This window comes from Crocodylus porosus, unplaced genomic scaffold, assembly GCF_001723895.1.
Source record: "Crocodylus porosus isolate Cpor-Errol unplaced genomic scaffold, CroPor_comp1, whole genome shotgun sequence".
Lineage (NCBI taxonomy): Eukaryota > Metazoa > Chordata > Crocodylia > Crocodylidae > Crocodylus > Crocodylus porosus.
The window spans coordinates 214502906-214518136 of NW_017728886.1; the positions used below are offsets into that span (position 1 = coordinate 214502906).

Below are 15231 nucleotides of genomic sequence, written 5' to 3' on the forward strand. Positions count from 1 at the left end.
CCAGTGTGCTCAGCAGCAGACCTGGAAGTGGATCAGAAACACTTCCAGTCCACTTCTGGGTCCACCAGGGAGCACGGAGGGGGGCCCCCCTGCACCCTCCCAGCTCAGCAGCTGGTGCCTCCAGTGTTGGGGGAGAGCACCCGGGGTCCCCTTGATGGGATTGCTGAGCCAAGGAGGTGCAGGGGGACCCCCTGGCAAACCCAGAAATGGACAGGAAGTAGTTCTGATCCACTTCTGGGTTCACCACTGAGCACATGGAGGCTGCTGCCCCGCACTCCTGTGGGATGCTCCATGTACCCCAGCATCACAGCAATCACGAGCTGTTCCTGCTACCTAAAGGTGTGTAGAAAAAGCTTTTAAAGCTGTGTCTGTGTCCGAATTGCTGATTATCCAAATCAGCATTGAACCTTCAGATTTCGGATTTGGCCAAATTGAATCAGGGACAGTGATCCAAATCAACAAATCAAATCACTGTTCCTGATTTGGGTCAAATCTGAATCCAAATCGAATAGGACCCACTTTGCACACCCCTAATGGATACTCTTAAATTACACTTGTTTTGACAATTGGGAAAATATTTTTAATTCCTATGTAGGGTCAGCAGATCTTGACAGAAATTTAAATAGAAGAGAATGATAATTTAGTTAAAGATATGTGGCAAAACCTCTTATCATTCACAGAGCTTGATCATAGGCCTGGTTTCAAGCTATAACTGCAAAAGCTCTGTTTTATTTCTGAATTAAATAGTCTTCCTTTTGATGCCTTAGATAACCTGCTTTCTCCACACTCCCTATGTGTCTCAAAGAGACACTGTCTCAGGTAGTCCCCTCCCACAAAATACACCCACAAACAATGCTTCCCTTACCATCCCCAAAAGCATGTTAGACTTCATTTCCTGGAGGAAAGATTTCCACTGGAAACCAGAACTCCTCTAGATTTAAGTACTCCTCGATAGATCTTAAATTTATTCCAGCTATATATCTGCTAAACCACATTTTAGTGGTACTCTGAAGAAGGCTTTCTGTGATGCTTATAGAGCCATGTTAGGGCATCAGTGGCAAAAGAAAAGAGAAAAACACAGTTTGTTATTGAATTATAAAATGTGTCTTCCCCAATCTAACTCAGGCAAAATGCCATGAGGTCCTTAGGTCAGCCAAACTAGGCCATGCTAACTTCTTAGATATGCATTTGGATTATGACAGATGTGGGCATGATTATGTCCTGCAAAGTTTGCATAATATGATTCACAAGGATATGAAATGGTCTTTTTATGGGTTGGATAACAATTATGATAAAAAAATGTTGTGCATGCTAATGCAGTTCCACTTGGAATATTTGATGTAACATCTGTGGTGGATTCATAAGAAGATGCAGAAAAGTATTTCATGCTAGTTCTTCTAATCACAATAAAGAACACGAAAGAAGAGAGAAAATGGAAATTTCCAATTTACTTACTGGGATATGGAAAGTCTTCTGGCATATATTGAATGGGCTCATTTCTTACACTTTATATCCAAATCAGGATTTGGGATACCTTGGAGTCCACAGATGTTCAGTTCTAGGGACTGGATTTGATCCATTACAAAAAAGCAGATTTGTGTACAGGTTTTGACTATCCAAAATGAGGGATTTAGATCAAGGCTTTGAGTAAGATCTGATATCTGTCTAGAAGATGAAGGGAAGTGTATTTGTATTTCATTGCTTGTTTTCGTTCTTGTAATGCTGAAAAACTTGATAGTGCTGCCAAGTAGTTTAACTTTTATATGTATAAGATATATGTACAGGCATACCTCGTTTTATTGCACTTCACTTTATTGCGCTTCGCAGATATTGTGTTTTTTACAAATTGAAGGTTTGTGGCAACCCTGTGTGGAGCAAGTCTATCGGTGCCATTTTTCCAACAGCATTTGCTCACTTCGCATTTTTTTAGCAATAAAGTATTTTTTAATTAAGGTATGTACATTTTTTTTAGACATAATGCTATTGCACACTTAATAGACTACAGTATAGTGTAAACATAACTTTTATATGCACTGGGAAACCAAAAAATTCGTGTGACTCGCTTTATTGCGATAACTGCTTTATTGTGGTGGTCTGGAACCGAACCTGCAATATCTCCGAGGTGTGCCTGTATACTGAGCTGTATAACAAAGATAAGAAGTAGAACTGGGTTTTAAAATGTTTTTCCATGATTCATGATGTCAATAAAATGAGAAGAAGAAAGGAATTCAGTTGTATTCTCCATGACTATATAATAAATGCATTAAATAGTTAGTTCAGTGTGGAAGTGTAGATAATGGGAAAATGAAGTTTGATGCTGAAATATTGATCATTGATTTTGATTAATTCACACTCTTCTATAATTTCAATTAAAGTGTTGCTGTAAGGTAAAAACTAATTTTATATACAAAATGCATCTAATATTACAGGAAATATGAATTTGGTTGTTGGAGCGTAGGACGGGGATTGTTATTTAGTTTGCATAGCTTGGTAATATAACAAAAATAAAAAGCCATAGAATCTTGTTTAATCTTCTATATATAAGTGCCAGGATGACCCTACCAGTGATACAAGGAACCAGCATTTTATACTCATGATAACAATAAGAAATGTGTGCTTGACACTAATTATTGTCTCCCGGGAAGCTGCTCAGCAAGACAAATGAGGGGCTGCCATCCAGCTTTCATCCATACATGACAAAATTTTAAATATAGGCTGAAATAGGTAATGTTCCTTTTACTTAACAGGCAACACACAAAAAGTGGAGGAATGTTTTTCATCAACAGATTTGGACAAATACTTTTCAATTAATCTAGCTAATGTAACCTATTCTGATAGTAGGTAATTCACATATGTAGATCACAATCTCTATGAATTTATGTGTTGTTAAAATGTATTCATCTGATTTTTTAAAATTCAGTTTATGGACTGTAAGCAGTTTGCTTTGAGTATATAGTATTCAATATTTAAAATTAAAGCTGTTCTTGTTAGTTTTAACAATGAGATTCCTCCTTGGAAACGTGCATTATTCAGCTTAACAGGAGGAAACACTGCACAGCCTGCTCACCTCAGAAAAGCCAGCAAGGAGAACCTTTAAAGGAACAGTAAAAATTGTCTGAGAACATCTGGCACCCAAGAAACTGATCGCTGCAGAAAGGCTCAGGTTCCATAAGAGAAATCTGCTTAAAGGTGAATCTATTTCCTCTTTTGTGACAGCGTTATGGAAACTGCCAAAACATTGCAGTTTTAAGGATGAAATTAACAAAGCCCTTAGAGACAGATTTCTGTGTGGACTATTTAATGATGCCATACAAAGGAAATCCTCCCCTTTAAATGTGGTGTTGAGGTTAGAATAGCTATGGAAACTGCAGCAAAGGATGCCATAGTATTGTATGGATGAGTGGCTATGGAAATAGGAATGAGTGAGTTATTAAATATACAAGCAGGGCCAGATTAACACACAGGCAAATTAGGCACATGCCCAGGGCCCTAAGTGAAGAAGGGACCCAGAAGTGCTTATTTTACATATGATTATTGAGTGAAAAAAGTAGGGGCCATGAGTTGGTTTGTATAGGGCCCACTAAAGGGTTAATCTGGCCCTGTATACAAAGGAAGAGTCAGGGCAGTCAGGAGTCTGATGTGCGCTATGCAGATGTGGAAAAGCATCTCCCACTCCAGCTAGTTGCTGGTTTAAGAAATTCTACTGCCAGAGTTTTAATAAAAAGGGACACCAGGTAGCGTGTCATGCTACAAGAAATAAGGAAGAGAGTAAAATTAAGTATAGACAAAGGCAATAATAAGGTATATGTTACAGATTGGGGCCACAGCAAGAGTGTTCTGGGTCTGTTATCATGTGAACAAGTATGACAAATCAGATATCTGGATGACACCTTGGGCTGCTGGGAAAACTTAATATGGAGTCGGATACAGATGCTGAGTGTCTGTTATCTCATAGTCAGAATATGAAAAAAACTTTTAAAAATATGAAATCAAAGAAGACACCGCTGTTGTTAAAAACATATACAGGAGAGAAGATCGTGTCAAAGAGGGTGATGTCAGCATCAGTAGAATATAATAAGTGGCACCTCTTAAACTTATGCCATTGAAAAGGGGGGACATGTTCTGTGAGACCATGAAAGGTTAGAAGACATTCCCCTGGATTGGAATTATGTATAGATGCTGTAGGCACTTCCAAAGGTCCCTTTAAAAAAAATTAAACAACAGTTAGAAGGTATATTAAACCAGGCCTCCCAAATGTTCAGGTAACTTCCAACATTTATCAAAGCCAGGATAGTACCAAATCCAAGACAATTTTGAATGTAAGATGACTCCCACCCAATCCCCCCAAAATAGATTCTGTAAATGGGAAACTATAAATTTGTTCTAATTTTCCATTTGTAGAATCTGGTTACTCAGGGGCCATCTTAAACTTATCCTCAACTGCAAGGGGAGTAAGGGGAGCAGGCAGCCTGACCCCACACTTTGGTCCCCTGCCACTTGCCCCCCATGCCTGTGCCACTGCTGCCTGTCCGCCTAACCTGAAACCTGACCCACACTGCCACCGGCATCCAGACCCCTGCTGCTGCCAAATCCTCAAAATGATTCTGCTCAATCCCCAACCTAATCCCCTTGCGCATAGCTGCTCAGTCCTCATGTGCACTGCTGCCCCATCACCCATCCTGTCCCAACATGTACTGCTGCCTTCTCCACCAGATCCCCAATGTGCACTGATTCCCCTTTGCCATGATCTCTGCTTTCCTATCCCCAGCCTTATCCCTGATGCACTGCTGCCCCGCGTCCACCCAGTCCTCAACAAGTACTGCTGCCCTTACCCTGACCCAATCCCTGATATGTGCTGCCGTCCCATCTCCTGCCCAGTCCCTAACCCTAGCCACTGCCCCCTGACCCAGACTCACTGTAGCTACTGCTGACCTCAACCCCAGCCCCAGCCTGGGACAGTTCGAGTCTGTAGCTCCAGCCTGGGGCCAGCACTGGAGCTGCTGTACTAGTACTTGAATCCAGGATGAGGCTTGTTTTTCCCCATGTTGAATGAGGGGAAAAAAACCTCACTGGATTTCAGTAAATATGATAATAAATGAAAATGCACAGGATGAGTTTCACAAAGCTCAGTCAGTTTCTTACAGCCTGCATGCCAAGGTAGATGCTGAACTGGATCACCTAGAAAGAGAAGGCATATTTTCAAAAGTAGCCTGCAGTGAGTGGAGTACATCTTTAATGCCAACTGTAAAAAAAATGAAGTGCAGCAAGAGTATGTGGAGACTTCCAGGCTGCTATAAATCCTATACTGAAAGTTGATAAAAACCCTGTACCATGAATTGAAGATATTTTTGCAACATTATCAAGGGAACAGGCATTCTTCGGCAGCTACATGTAAGTCAAAGAGTATTGGCACATGATAACTGAGGACTTAATAAATAGCAGCCTACGGCTGTGAGTTCACAAACAGGTCCTTTTCCTACACAGTGCAAATGACACCTAATATTGTTTGGTGTTGCCACATTGACCAGTTACGAACTACAGGAGTGACTGCTGAACAGAGTACAGAGCAACAGAGTTTGCGCACCACCTGTTGTTGAGTCACTGGCTTTGCAACCTACAGCAACAACCAGTTGCCTGAAAGTAGCAATGCTGATCTGTCAGGATCTAACAATTCTGAGCAACCTACATCCAATGAGAACATATCTAAATCCAACATGACTGAAGACAGGCCACCTCCTCAGAATCATGTTTAAGAGAGTGATGGCCACCACCCAGGAAGGAAATGTAAACACAAACCTGACATAGTAGTCAGTGCAGCACATCCTTTGGGCAGCAGTCTAAGAGGTGATCAACATTACTCAGAAAAGAAATGCAAGCCATCTGAGAAGCTTGCAATATATGCATAAGTGACTGTTGTTTCAGAAAAGGGGACAAGATGTGACATACGTGAATGTACTGAATGTGCAGTCTAAAGTAATTTTTTGTAAAATGTGCTAATGCCAGTGAAAGCGTAGCTTTACTTTATGTTCACAATATATTCTGCTGCTTATCAGCCTGGCAACACTTCTTCCCATGCTTGTGGCTGAAGTAATATATTTCTACATGTGCTTGGTTGCACACAACAGCTCTCCCCAACCCAGTCACCAAGCTATATAGAGAAACCCCAATGCACACTAAAATGAGAGGAAAAAGTTCTTGTCATCACCTAGCCCTCGATTACCCACCTAGCCTTAAGGGGTAAAACAGATTTTCCTTTTCATAGACAGGCTATGCATATTTCTATTTATTTTATTAAACAGTTGTCTTCCTCTTACTCTCTTGAACACATAAAAATGTTACAAATAAAGTAACAGAGTTAGTTTTACAAAGTAAAAGAGTTCACACAACTCTTCTTTAGGATAGGGTGCTGCATGGGAGGCTGGTTGCTTACCTAATGTTCTTTCATTTTTGATTAAATGGGGCTTTAAGACAGAGAAACAAACCCTACTCTTTAGAGTAGATCCTTCATACTTTTAAATAGAGAAAATACTTTAAAACCTGAAAAAGATTAATAAGTTTGGTTGTTACAGAGTGGGCATATATACATGAGACATTTACTTTGCAGTAGACTAATTAGCTGTGCAGTAAGTGTCTTGGTGTCTACACACACCGCTATTTGGCTGGAGTAAGCTAATTTACTCTGCAGCAGGATAATTTTTGTAAGTATATGTATTATCCTGCTGCAGAGTAAAGAACTCCGCAACAGAACATGTGTAGACACAGGAGGGGCTGGCTGGGGCACAGGGGTGCTTCAGTGGCAGGGTTGCCTGCTGGCTAGCCCTGCACTGTAGCACCCTCATGCCCTAGCCAGCCACTCCTCAGCACGTTGAGCCCAGGAGAGCAGCCCCAGGCTGGCAGGCTGACCTCCGAAGCCCCCTGCCATCTGGGGCTGCTCCACCCAAGCTCAGCATGCCAAGATCCCAGGTGTACGTGCAGATGTGCACCTGGCAGCAATAAGCTCTGGAACAATAAGAGCTCCAGAGCTTATTGATGTGTATTAAAAGCCACATGTAGATATGCCCATTGTGTATTATGTAATGACTGCTCCTCACTACACTTGACTGAACGGCTGAGCAGTTTGAAATGATGTGTCTTGGAGAGAGGGTGTTCATTTTTCATTTTCATCAGTACAGTTTCTCAAAGAAAGATGGCTCAGACCTTGTGTCAAGGCTTATCACCATAAAAATACAGTGCAACGAATGCAGATCATATGCCTAAGCAGCCAGGTTATAACCCATAGAAATATTTTATATGAACTGACTTACATACATTGAATCCATAATTCAGACTGCTCTCAGCAAAAAGTCATAATTCATTCCCCACACCATTCAGGGAACAACAGCGTACTCTACAGTACCAAAGCTTCAGGAAATCACTGTATTTGGCTGCTTACATTATAGACTGCTTCTACATATAGAATTGCTGTTACCATTAACATTATTATTAACAATTAAAATTTGCTAAGGAATTTTGCTCAGTCATTGCAAGGAAACTTTCCACTCTGACCTCAGCATTTTATAAGTTAGGGAACTTCCATACATAAAACCTTTTGTCAAGATCTACCATTTATTCAGCTCTAATACTAGAATCTTCCTGTTGAAAAATGTTAGCTATTCTAAAGGGAGGTGGGTTATTCATGCCCTAGTTCCACCTTAGTAATTAGTTAAGCCCTACATCAGCGAGGCATAAGGAAGCATGTGTATTAATTTGAAAGCTCCTGTTTAGGCTGTAACATCACAATACAATTAATAATAAATAGTAACAGTGATGACACTCCAACCTGTGCATCTGTATGTCTGATTTCTAACTCAGTTCAAGTAGGTACCTTTCCTTGTGTGCACCTCTCACTCTTTCTCCAAACCCAGACAAAAACTTTTTCAGTGTTACTGAAACGAGATTTCTAGTAACAGGGACTTACTGTTCTGGGCTGAAGTAGGTGAATTAACTTATTTTTATCTCTGTTAAAGAAGTGCTTATCAAAAAAATCTGTAGGGTCTGGAACTAACTCTGCCAGAGATTTGTACACATTATTATTTGCCTGAGGCATAACTAGAAATGCCTTTTCATTTAAGCAGGATTTATTGGTTGAGGGCTGCCTGGGGCTCTGAAAAAAAACTTTGGGATATTAAAGTTTAATCTAGAGCACACTGTGGTACAAAAACAGACTTTTTACTTGTTAACTTTCTCCTGCTCCTGAGGATAAGGCAGGTTTTTCTGAAGGACTGCCATGTGCAAGTTTCAGCAGCTCCAGTGCCTGTGTCACTCTGATAAAAAGAACTTTGAAATCACAAAGGAGGCAAGGCTTCATTCTGAGGATTAGTTATATCTCAGGTATAAGCCTTGCTGAGTAGAAGGTGCTTGAGGAGGAGGAGCACTGCCCAAGCAAAGATTCCTGGAAGCTTTATGCTTGTGTAAGGAAGATGACGGTAGGAAATTTTCTGATGAAACAGAAAAAAATCCCTTTTTTAAGGAAATTTTGTTTCCTCAGAAAATTTCCTACCATCCTTACACAAGCATAAAACCTCCAGGAGTCTCTGCTTGGGCAGTGCCCCTCCTCCCTAACTACTTTCTACCCAGCAAGGCTTATGCCCAAGACATAATTAATCCTTAGAATGAAGCCTTGCCTCCTTTGCTCGAGACATAATTAATCCTTAGAATGAATCCTTGCCCCCTTTGCTCATTGAGACCCATGTTTCATCACAAGTATTTAGAATTTGATCAACTTTAGCTGAATCCAAGGTAAAGGACCATGCTGTAATTCATGGCATCAGGCACCTTGGAAGCTTCAGAAAGCAGTGTCAGCAGAGAAGTTGGCACACCTTAGAAACCTGCACTGAAACATATGAAGATGGACTACTGCCATCCAAATACACGGAGACAATCAAAAGCTGTGCAGCTAGCTATTCCAAAAAAAAATGAACATCCCACTGAAATGACCCTGCCAGTTGCATTAGGGGAGTGAAATACTTCCTGATCCTGCTGGCTTTCATGTTAGTAATAAACCTCTGTAAGCAACTACTGTGAATAATAATCTATATTAACAATAAGCAATGCTAGAAAAAGGTACAGCTGGAGAACATTGTGAAAGTGTTGATGCTCAGATGAACATGAAATGCTCTCTATTAAAAACTATCCGTTATATTTCAAGATCATTCCTTTAGAGTAATTGCAGCAAATCCTGGTGTAATTTCAGATAAACAGCTTGGAAAATATGCAGTATGTGATTTCTAAAAAGCTTTTACAGACAAGAAAAACTTCGTAATTCTAACTATTACCATTAAGTATGCAGCTTTATATAGAATAATAAAATATAGTAAGGTTGTAAATAGACAGGAAGGTTGCAGACATTTGTCGTGTCAAGATATTGCAAGGGGTGGTGACTGGTAAATAAAAGGATTAAGGCAATAGTTAATATTAGAGGAACGAAGGCAAGGGAAATATATGTCTTAAGCTCAAATTTGAAAAAGATGGAGAGTCAATGTGCTGGAAAAACTCAGGCTTTTAGCAAAAATTTTCCACATTAAAAATTGTAGGTTACTGTGTTCCCGTCAAAGTCAGTCATATTATTGTTGTTTTGTAAATGAGACAGAAATACAGGCTTATTAGGTTTTCATGAGCTTTTTTGGAGGGTGGTAAAGGAAGGGAGGGAGGAATTAATGGAAGGAATTGGGTTTCCTTTTTTTAAACTTTGAGAAATATTTTATTTTGTTTGTTCATTGGTTTTTGTTTCTGTTTATGCTAGTTCTGTATGGATGTATTCCCCAACAAATCCCAGGACATCAACCTTTTCATCAGTTTATTGAAGAATAGATTCTCTGTGCTTTCTGAATAGTTTAGTTGTACCTAAGTTTGATCATGTGCAGATGGCCTTTCAACCTAGATAAAAGGATTTACTCTGTTTCGGACTCTACTAAATTCTGTCCTCCTTCACGTGGATATAGCAGGCTTACATATATCTTTGTTATAATAGCTTGTTTTGTACCTCCAATAAGAAAAAAGCTTCCACAAAAAATTGGAAGTGTTGCAACCACATCCTCCAGTTCTCTGCAGGAATAGTGAGCTTTATTTCCTGGCCTCAAGTGTCTGACATGGGCCAGCAATAGAAAAGGCTGGTATCCCTGTAACATAGCTGAAGTCATTATCCATTGGCTATCATGGCTACACTTACACCATGTACAAAATAAAAGTCCTTCCAAGGAACATAGTGTTGCAATAAAGATTCAATGCTTTTTTGTGGAACTAGTCATTGATAATAGAATCCAAACATCCTTTGTAATCCTTACAGGCTTTCTGATAACGGCATAAGAACAAAAACATACAATGTTGTTAAGAGGGGAATTTGGAGTATGTAAAGAAACACACACACAAAAACCCTTGCAAAAAATTAATTCAAGAATAGATGATAGACTTCAAGCTGACCAGGAAAACAATTTGTGTAAAAAAGTTCTATTTGGAGCTCTTGGTTCAAATGAATGTCCTACCTAAACTGCAGCCAGTAATATTTTAATCAATATACAGGAAAATCTGCAAGGAGGTATGTGATGCTTTGGAACCACCTTCACAATCACCCCCAGCCTGTCTTTGTACTGCTGCTTCAGTAAGAAAAAGCTTTTTATTTGTGAACGACACGTGCTAATAGGGCTGTTCAGTGAAGTTGTAATAACCAAGACTAGACGTACATAATTACATGGAGAATTCATCATGAGCTTGCGTCTCCCCTGCCCTGTACTTTATTTGCACTTGTGCAGTCATTTATTTGCACTTGTGCAGAACAGATATAAATTGCTGCAAAATGAGAATGGGATTTTACACCTAGTTTATATTCCTTTGTAAAAAAGTAAAAATGATTATTCATGATACATGTAGTTAATACATTAGATCAAATTTGTTTTCACAGATAGAAAACTAGATACCTCTGACATAGCCAAATCATAATACAATGTGCTGGATAGAAAAATCTATAACTCTTCTGCATCTCCTTCTTGATGTTCATTTTTAGTATATAGAGCTCCTTCTTGATGTTCACTTTTAGTACAGAGACTTACTTGCAAGGGACAAGAAAGTGCTGGTGAATAGGAATACTAGAATTGTTCAAAATCTTTCAGACAGAAAAGTTTTCTGTTAAGCAATATTGATTCAATAAAGTTCAGACATTTCATGTGAACTTGTCAAATTATTCAGCAGGCAATTACCTAAATACTTTGTTGTGACATTATAATATACCTAATACAATACAATACAATATAATATAAATTTGGCTATCATATAGTCCTTATAGTAAGTAGAGGTCAGTAATTTACAAAACAGATTATTTTTATCTTAATCTTATAGATGAAAACTGATTTATAGTTGAGCCAAATATTTTATTTTATAAAAAATAAAAAATTTTATAAGTGTGAAGCAATATATTTTTTAACATTTATTTTTCCCCCCAAAAAATGAGATTTTGGTTTTTCATATAGGTTAGACTAATTGAAATTTTGAAGTTAGTGTATTACCCACAGAATAGAAATTCTGTTATTTATCCCTGTAGTATCTAACCTCAAAAAAGCCCAGAATCTCTTAGAGGTTTGAATACGTAACACTAAACATGTCAAGTAAAGGTTTGCAAGTATGAATATCCCTCATTAAAAAGAAGTCCTTAACCTGTGTCTCTTTAATACTAAAAAGTGGCACAGCTGCCAAGTAATCAGTCTAGAATTATTTTATCAATGTTTACAATTTTTTTTCAGTCAAAATAAAACTGTAGGACCATCTGAGCAGATAATTATATAACTCTGAAAGTTCAGAGCACACTGAACAAAACAAAATATGTTTTGCCTAATTTATGCAAACTAAACATATTGTCAAGGTTTTGAAGCAGTCAGCCCAGAATTTTCACAGACTCCTGCACTTTTCCAAGTAGCCTAGCAATGGAAGACTTGCAGCTAGATGCTCTCATCTGTTCTCTGAAGCCACTTATAAACACAAGGAAGAGATTGCTGAACATGTTCAATGCGTAATTAATTGCCTGAGCCTGAAAGTTACTTTACCCACTCTCCAGTATTGCCAGCTTAAAGCATTCCAAAATCATTAATGAAGTTCCAATAACTATGACATCATCTTAAAATCATTGCTTTAAAATAATAATAGTAGTAGTAGCAGTAGTAATAATTATGATAATACAGTTTAGATTATTTTAATTTACATTATGGGGGGTTACTTTTAAAGCTCATTCAAGGTCATGTTTTCATCTGTTCTTTGTAAATATGAGGGGTAGAAAATTCCTTTATGTTCTAAATATATACTGAAATGTCCATATATTTTACTTGCCCTAAGCACTGGGTCTTTAAGGGTATAAACAAATGTCACATTTGGAGCAGGATCAGATGTTCTGCACCTGCCTAAGATAGCTGGGGAGCTTGGGCAGCCCCAGGCTGCCTCCGCGTTCCTGCCATAAGTAAAAAGACACCAAGCATGAAAAGGCAGCACAATTTAGGACTAAGAATTGTCATGCTCACAAATGTGACTAAGATGGCCCAGATGACTATTCACTTGGATTTTGTGCCACCATAAAAATGTTTATGGTGGCACAAAGGGAAAGCCTGTTTGCAGCCTAAGAAGTACCCCAAATACCATGAAAACTAGCTATCCTACCACTCAAGATGACTATTTCAAGATTGTTAGGATCAAAGAAGAAATACCTACACAATTTTCCCAAATTGTTTTTATTTGAAATTGGTTATGTGTTTGGTTTTAACTCCTTGTTGCAGCAAAAAATTAGAGAGATAGGGCAGTCTTGTGATTAAGCCTCTGAACCAGGGTTTTAAAAATTGGATGCATATGCAGCTGTACTACTGACTTCCTCTGTGATCTGGGATATCCAGCCAGATTTTTGAGTGTTCACTAACTTTCATGGCTCAAATTTTGATGCTTAAAACAAATTCCTCTGTTCCTAAATTTCAGAAGTGATGAGGCCTCTCAACTTCAAGAAAGGTATCCAGAACCTCTGAAAATTAGCTCTTTTGTTTAGATGCCTACACATGGATCTAGAGGCTAATTTTATACACCCGAATTTAAAAACATTGAGCTTCAAGGACATTCATGAATTTCCAAGTGCTTGACAGAAGTGGCAAAATGTAATTATCTTACCTTTATGCAAAAGGGAGCATAGAGAGAAGTTTAAGAGATTTGTCATGTTCATACATTTAGTTAGTACTGTCGGCACTGGATTTATGACCCAGATACCTTGGTCTGGGCAGACCCCAAACCCTCAGACCAACCACAACTTCTCCATTCATTAGTAGGTGAATGTTATTGATACACAGTGATAGCAAATAAGAATAATACAAACAATTCTATATCTACCAGTCCCAGGGTTCACAGAGTCAAGGTACATCTGGCCAGTGTGCGAACTTTACTCTAAAGTTGTCTCTTGAATGTCAAGTGTCAGCAGCCTGGAGGTCAGAGGCTGAGGCTTCCCCTGCCCCCCACAATAGGGTGGGTGAGATGGGCTGGTGGTGTGTCCTCGGTCTGTGGTGGCCTTGGGTTCCCCTCTCGGGGACCCTTTGCTGCTCTAAAATCCCTCCTTTTGTATCTTTTTCCCCTCTGTGATGACTCTTCATTTTTGGGCATCATTGAGTGGTCTCTCTGTGGTCATCATATTGTCCACGTTCTGTCCTGTCAGGATATTCCTTTATTTCACATAACCATCATATGTATACATGCTAATTTGGTCTTTGCTGGTCTTCTCAGAACTTGGTCTGTTCCCCAAAACTGGAAATCCCAAGGGCTCTGCAACTGGGCACTATGACCTGGTGCCACCTTATCTCACGTTATGAAACAGTGTGGTACATGTTTTCAGTTTTGCAGCCTGTGTGTCGGCTTGCTGCTTGCCTGCGGCACACACAGTGAGCCTTGAACAAACTGTCACAAACAGGCTTTTAGAAGTCAGTTAACCCTTGCCATTTCCCCAGACCATTGTTCTAATGCAATATCTATTTTACCTACAAGCCAATTCCCAAAAACAAACCTCTAAACGCCATTTTCTAACTATCAAGTAGCAGACTAATTTTTACTTGTCTTCCTTACTTGTATCCTGCCTCCCTGAGTTGTTGCACTTATCAAATACATTACATGATTTCCTTTTCAAGTGCCAGGCTCAGATTCCAAATACTCTTCCCTGTCACAACTCCTTAAAGGTTGTCACTTAAATCAGTCTCAGTAATGTTTTTCTACCTTTGCAAAAGCCAAAAACCTTTGCAAAAGCCAGGAGAAAACTTAATCCTGACACAATGGACTATTTCATATTACATTTGCCCATTGAATATCCTCTGACATTGCAATGGTTCTGGCATTAAAGGAAGATTTCTCCTGTCTAACTCAATGGTATTTCACATGAATAAGTCATACTTTTGCCCTGTAATCTTTACTTAGTGTTTACTTCCTGTTTTGGAATTTAGAAGCAGTTCCTTGCCTTTGTACTTAGATGTCAGATTAATTTCTCTTTTGACCTCTATATTTTCCATTTCTGATTGTTTGCTCTGATGATTATGTCCAAACCACGTCCATGCTTAAATTAGAAACCAAATGAGTATCTAGTAGGTGACTGTGTCTCTGATTCACCTCTTTGTCACAATGACTTCAGTAGTGCTTTCGATGTGGGTATACATCACAAAGAAAAATTAAGATTGGAATATAATTCAAGTTGGGTTGATTTAGATAATATGGCTTGAGGCATTTCTCAAGCTGAAGTTTGTCCTCAAGTCTATTACCAGCTCCCATTCACTTTATGCAGGGGAGAGCCTGTTATATTGTCTTTTTTGCCTGTCAGACTGCTTCTGAAATTGCAGCCTGTTGGCCAATTTGTGCCTGGCCAGGATCTGTGAATAGAAACTTTAATTACCTCTGTTCATTACTTGCAAGTTGTGCCTCAGGTAAGGAGATGAGATTATCTCAGGTTATGCAATGTAAGAAGTGTTACAAATTCTGAGAGAATCATCTCAGTTTTTTAGGTTATTGGCTGGTATTTAAGGGATGAATACTGTACCATGCTCATCTAATGTATCTTCATCCAAGTACCTCAGTTTCAAGACATTACCAAATTAAAACATCTCTGTCAGTATTATTCCCATTTTACATTTGGAAAAACTGGCACAGCATAAAAATAACATTTTCATATGTGCCTAAGTGATGTAGGCTTGCCTATGCCAT

The 15231-nt window shown here is 39.0% G+C and overlaps 1 protein-coding gene across 1 annotated transcript in view; it reads left to right on the forward strand.

The window, feature by feature from the left end:
• Positions 1–15231, forward strand: part of KCNB2 (potassium voltage-gated channel subfamily B member 2) — a 323166-nt gene that overhangs the window by 233390 nt on the left and 74545 nt on the right. The gene's annotated exons all lie outside the window — the stretch shown is intronic.